This window comes from Tenrec ecaudatus, chromosome 2 (assembly GCF_050624435.1).
Source record: "Tenrec ecaudatus isolate mTenEca1 chromosome 2, mTenEca1.hap1, whole genome shotgun sequence".
Classification (NCBI taxonomy): domain Eukaryota; kingdom Metazoa; phylum Chordata; class Mammalia; order Afrosoricida; family Tenrecidae; genus Tenrec; species Tenrec ecaudatus.
Window position 1 is genome coordinate 238,868,430 of NC_134531.1, and position 6,575 is coordinate 238,875,004.

The following is a 6,575-nucleotide window of genomic DNA, read 5'->3' on the forward strand; positions in this document are numbered from 1 at the left end:
TGTATTAACCTACTGCAGTATTTCCTTTGGCAAAAACATTCTATTTTCATAAAAGTAATCATATGAATAGAAAATATTTGTGAATGCATACTTAATTATGGCAGAATATTTCTCTCTTCTATGTCAATGTTTCTATTTTATTCTAATAATGGAGTTGTTCCTGAGTGAGCCTGGTATGGACAGCACCTCAGTGCACCCTGATGCCTCACTACCAGTTTCAAAAGACTGTGATGTGCGAACCTTTACTACTACATTGCCAACATATGTGTATGGCTAGTTGGACAGAAGCCTCAAAGCTGGGGGCCAAATAAATACAGAGATATATAAGCAGGTTCCAACACCAAAAACATGAGCATTGTAAAAATGAGCAACTTCAGCCCCAAGGCAACACTGCTGGCAATATGCATGACCATCTCAAGCTCCATTCATTTTTTTTTAATGTAAACTAAATTTATTTATTTATTTTAACTGGGTGTTAATACAGATATTATTCCACAGTCTAATCATGTTGAGCAGTGTTGTACAATTGCGACCACTTTCAATATACCTTTCCTTCCTGGACGTCCTGCCATCGTCTTCCTTTTACACCCCCACCACTCTCACTGTACCCTGCCCCACCCTTATTCTACTTGCTGTCCCCATAGGGACATCAGTCCTCAATGTCATACACCGAAAAACAGAAAAACATACCACACAACTTCAAGAGGGTGACCCCAATGGCATAACATATGCTAGATCAGCCCTAATATAAATAAACAAAAACAAACTACGGAAAAATTTGAAAACTGGATCATGTGCAGTGTGCCTCAGCGTAGGGATCAACTGACAAGGTTTTAATTGTTCAAGTCAGGTCTATCCTTTGGTTTTCCGTACTCCTCTCCCCAGTGCCCTCTGTTCCATAACCACTCTCCTCCCATCCCTCAATTATGGATCGAGGGACATCACCAGAGGCCCATTTTCTGTGCAGATCCCATAAATATATCTTGGGCTCCCTTCTGCAAACTGATTCTCAAAACTTAGACTTGATACTAACCCCTCCTTCCACTTTGGATTGTAGGATTTGCATCTCAAGCTCCATTCCTATGCCACCTAAATGCACAATACAATCTTGGTGTACATTAAAAATAAAAATTGGTGCCTCTCAGAAAGTGAAGACCTGGGCACAATGTCCAAAGGCCGTAAAAGACATCAGCTTTCAAATCCATATAATCAGTGACGAGATAAGGAAGCCCAGCTATTGTCCCAGGCCTGGCGTGCCCACTCCTTATTAATCTCCTGCAACCTCAGCAGTCTGGGGTCAGCAGTTAAAGACCACGAGCTTCCCTTCAGGAGGAAAATGAGGCTTTCTGCTCCTGTAAAAGTTTACAGCCTGAGGGACCCAACGTGGTAACCATAAATCAGAATGGACCTTGTTACTGTAGGTTTGTTTTTGAGTCCCTCCCCACTGCTTCAGCCACCAATGGGAAAAATACAACAAAAACATTTCTCGATAAATAATTAACAAATTCAGGTGGACTTAGTCATATTTAATTAAATGTTTCCAAATGAAAAATATTTACAAATGATAAATTAGTATCTATGTCACTTTGGGACCCAAGTCCTTAAAACCATGTCTGTGTTAGTTCGGGTAGACTAGACAAATGTATCCATGGAAACACATATGTGTCTAAGAAAGAGTTTTACATACAAAGGCAGGTGAATATTGAGAAAACATCCCAGCCCAGTCCAAATCAAGTCCATAAGTCCGATACCAGCCCATATGTCTGATACCCATCTATGAAGTCCTCTTCAGATCCATGAAATGCATGCAGTGGCACTGAGTGCAGGAAGACCACAAGCTCCTGGGTACCAAATCAGTGGTGGTAGAAGCATCTCAGCACTGGCAGGAGTCGCCATGTGGCTCTTCCAGTTCCCAGGACATAGTGCCATGTGTCTTGTCAGTAGAGAATCTTCTCAGGGAGTGAGCATAGTGACAGAGTGTCTCCCGCCTCAAACGGGGAAAATAGAATTTCCCAGAATTCTCAGAAGAATGCCAGGCCCACAAAGAAGACTCATTGCCTATGATTCACTTAACAGACTAGACTCCACTCCTTCACTCATAATTCTCTCAAGTCCCAAATTAACACCAGATTAGATAACTACTACAATGCCTTTATCATATTCTCTTGTCTCTTTCTTTATTGATGGAATTAGATTTTGTAAGAATCACTCTACTTCATATTTCATACATCACTTCATACTTCATACATACTTCATACATGATGGTTCACTGCAATTTTCTATCAAACTGCTATATGCAAGAAAGATGCTATTTTAGTGCTTTTTAATGTAATAGTATTGCTTTACAGGAATAAACATAATAGCAGTTAGTTTAATGTCTATTACACAAATTTCTATGTGTATTAAACCACAGACAGTTATATAATTAAATGGCCAAAACAATTTCAATGAAATTTTTATTTAGGTGGTTTCATTTGCCCATATTCCCTCTGTTACTGCCATATTTCATTAACTCTTTTATGCCATTTTCCTTCCTTTTATGACATGTGTGAAATCAAGCTGCATTTTGAAATAATATTTAACATTTATTTTCAAGGCCATCTTGGACAATGAGGACACATACATCCCCCACCACTGAGGGCCTGTGTGTGTCCAAAGACCATTAAGACTTTATTCCTCACATCCATGTCACCCACGGCCAACTCGACACGTATCCGTGCATTTATCAGTTGGAAATACTTTTCATTTGGAAACATATAAACAAATCTTACCAGTTCCACCTGAATTTTAAAATTATTTAGCTGACAATTTATTGGGTTTTTGTTGTGGTATTTTTCCTACTGGTGTAGTGAACAAAAAAACAAAAGTGTAGATATTGAGGCAATTAGGACTCACAGTAACTTTACTGAGTTTCTAAAGCTGTAAATCTTTGCTGGAGAAGAATCACTGATTTTCCTCCTGATATAATTTCATTGCAGAGACTGCATGTATGTATGTGTCTAAGGGCTGGTATCCCGGCGTGGAGTAGGGAACCAGTGGAGAGGTCTGGGAGGCTGGCCCAGCACCATAAATTAAGTGGATTCCTGCCCCTCCCCCCAAAAGAATTTGTTCCAAAGGACGATATTGACTCTGCAGCTCCAGGAGATGGACATATCTGATCAGAGCACATGGGAGCAGATGAAGGGGCAGGAGGAGAGAGTGGAACACAGCCTGGCTCACCAGGCCGTGAGGATGATGTTTCTGAGTAGAGCAGCCAGTCCACAGAGAGAACAACATGGCTGGTTCCACTATGAGAAATGATGCCAATCAGTGACTAAGGGCGATACAGGGGACAGCACCAGAGACAAAGTATGGGAATTGCACCTGACCTGATCTCACCACACCGAGGCAAAGCACTGGGGGAGTGCAGCGGAACAGCAAGGGAATGGAGTGGCAAGGCCCCCAGGGAATGCTGAAAGTGGACTTTGGGGCCAGGGTGTGGTGCCCCAACAGACTGGACTGGAAAACACTCCTAAGGGCCAACAAACGATCCTTGAACTAACTACAAGCTTTTCTTTAGTGAAGTGTTTTGTTTTGTGCTTTGTCAGTGATTTGTTTTTGTTGCTTTGTTGTCTGGTTGTATACTGTTGCTTTGTTTTCTTCTGTCTTATTTTCGTGCATGTTAGTGTCTCCACAGGTCTGTCTGAATAGGACAGGCTGGGTGAACTATCTGAAGGAAAAAAAATGGGACCGACAGTTCCAGGGGGATTTGGGGTGGGGGTGGGGTAAGATGGTAAGGAAGTGGTGTCAACAAACACAGGGACAAGGGAACAACATGGGACCCAAAATGGTAGACAGGGGGTAATGGCAGGCCTGGTGGGGAATGATCAAGGGTAAGGTTGCGTAGAGAAGAGGTATAGCTGTAGCCCAGGTGGTGACAAAGCATGTTAGTAGGGCAGGAGGAAAGTCAAGGGAGATAGAGGAAAGAACTAGGAGTCAAAGGGCATTTATGGAGGTCTAGACAAAGACATGTACATGGGAATATATATAGGAGGATGGGGAAATAGATCTATGTGTCTATATTTATAGGTCAAGTATTAAGGTGGCAGAAGGACCTTGGGCTTCTACACAACCACTCCCTCAATGCATGAATACTTTCTTTTATTAAATTAGAACTCTATGATGCTCACTCTCCCGACACAACTGCTGAAGCCAAAGTGGGTGAACAAGTAAATGTGCTGAAGAAATCTGATGGTGCCAGCTAACAAAAGAGATAGTGACTGGGGTATTAAAGGCTTGAAGATAAACAAGTGGCCATCTAGCTCAGAATCAACAAAGCCCACATGGAAGAACTCACCAGCCTGTGTGATCCAATGGTCCCGAAGGGATCAGTTATCAGGCATCAAAGAACAAAAAATCATATTATTGACTGCACACCTCCATGACAGGATTGCTGAAGACAAATGGGTGCATAAGCAAATGTGGTGAAGAAAGCTGATGGTGCCCGGCTATCCAGAGAGATAGTGTCTGGGGTCTTAAAGGCTTGAAGGTGAACAAGCGGCCATCTAGCTCAGAAGAAAAACTCCCACATGGAAGAAGCACACCGGCCAGTGCGATCACGAGGTGCCAAAGGGACCACCTATAAGGCATCATGCAAAAAAAAAAAAAAAATATATATGTGTGTGTGTGTGTATATACATATATTCAATATATATTCATATACATATACACATATCCATACATATTCAATATATATTCAATATATTCATATATTCAATATATATTCATATATTCAATGTATATGTATATTCAATATATATGTATATATGTATATTCAATAATATGTATATTCAATATATATGTATATATTTATATTCAATATGTATATGTATATTCAATATGTATATATTGAATGAAGGGGGAAGTGCAGAGTGTAGACCCAAGGCCCAAGTGTCGGCCACTGGAGATTCCCACATAGAGGGGTTTAGGAGAGGAGATGGGTCAGTCAGGGTGCGAGGTAGTACCGATGAAGAACACAGCTTTCCCCCAGATCCTGGATGCTTCCTCCCCACAACTACCATGATCCGAATTCTACCTTGCAGGACTAGATAGGGCAGAGGTTGTACACTGGTGCATATGGGGGCTGGAGGGACAGGGAATCCAGGGTGGATGATACCTTCGGGACGAAGGGTGTGAGGGGCGATGCTGTTAGAGTGGAGGGTGAGTGGGTTGGAAAGGGAGAACTGATTATAAGGATCCACATGTGACCGCCTTTCTGGGAGATGGACGGCAGAGAAGGGAGTTAAGTGAGACTCCGGATATGGTAATATATGACAAAATAACAATTTATAAATTATCAAGGGCACATGATGGAGGGGGGAGCAGGGAGGGAGGGAAAAAAAAGAGGACCTGATGCAGAGGGCTTAAGTGGAGAGAAAATGCTTTGAAAATGATTTGGGCAAAGAATGTACAGATGTGCTTTATACAATTGATGTATGTATATGTATGCACTGTGATAAGAGTTGTATGAGCCCCTAATAAAATGTAAAAAAGAAAGAAAGAAAAAGATATGTCCCTCTCTCAAAGCTGCAGATTTAATGCCGTCCTTTGAAATAAATACTTCTGTGGGGAGGGGCAGACGTCCACTTAGTATTTGGGACTGGAGCCAGGCCCATTTTCATTATATTTCTTTTCTGGGCCAGAATCAGGAAAAGACAAATTCTTGGAACCAGGGATATTGCTGATGTAATGGAATTAATAAACCAATTGAAATGTATAACTCACAAGTAAGAATATAAAATATTATTTCAAGCCGACTTGTCCATGGAAATGAAATAATGGGAGACTTACTAAGTATTTACTCGATTTATACAAGCAAAATAAAGAAGCAAAATAAATATAGGCCAAGTGAATGGCAATTTGACTTAAAGTGTTAGAAGAATCATGATGTCAATCAATTCCTAGACATAAGCTGGTTTACAGATCCACTCCCACTTAAATGAAAGGAATTAGAGGTCCCCTTGAGGGAAAACCTATAGCGGGATTCAGGAGGTTTCCACCAGTTCAGAAGAATAGGTACCTGGTTTTTTGTTAACTTCGGTAAACCTATTGGTAAAACAGTACTTGTAATCAAAGTTCTTTTTAAGGTGGATGACTGAGCAGCCCTCACTGTGAAAATCACAAATTATTTTTTCTTGTGCTTTTTACATTCAACTCTGCAACAGTGTATTCTAATCATTCATAGTAATGTTCATTCCCTTCAAAGGAATACAGAATCAGATGGAACAATGCTTGTAATATTTATTTATTCACATCATAAAAATTGTTATATATGTGATGGTCTTCTGCATTGTTATCCCCTTGCATTTGTTACTTTAGTAAGCAAATATATAATGTAAAGATAAAAAAATACCAAGCAACCAGAGGATGACATACTATCATTTTTTTTAGCTTTGTGTTATTCCCACAAGAAATAATGGGTGAATTATGCAATTCCTGAAAGTGTGAAAAGAAGTCAAAACAATTGTTGAGTTTTTCAAAGATGAACATTATATGTTCTAAGCAGAGGAATAGATTAACTGTTCCTAATATATCAT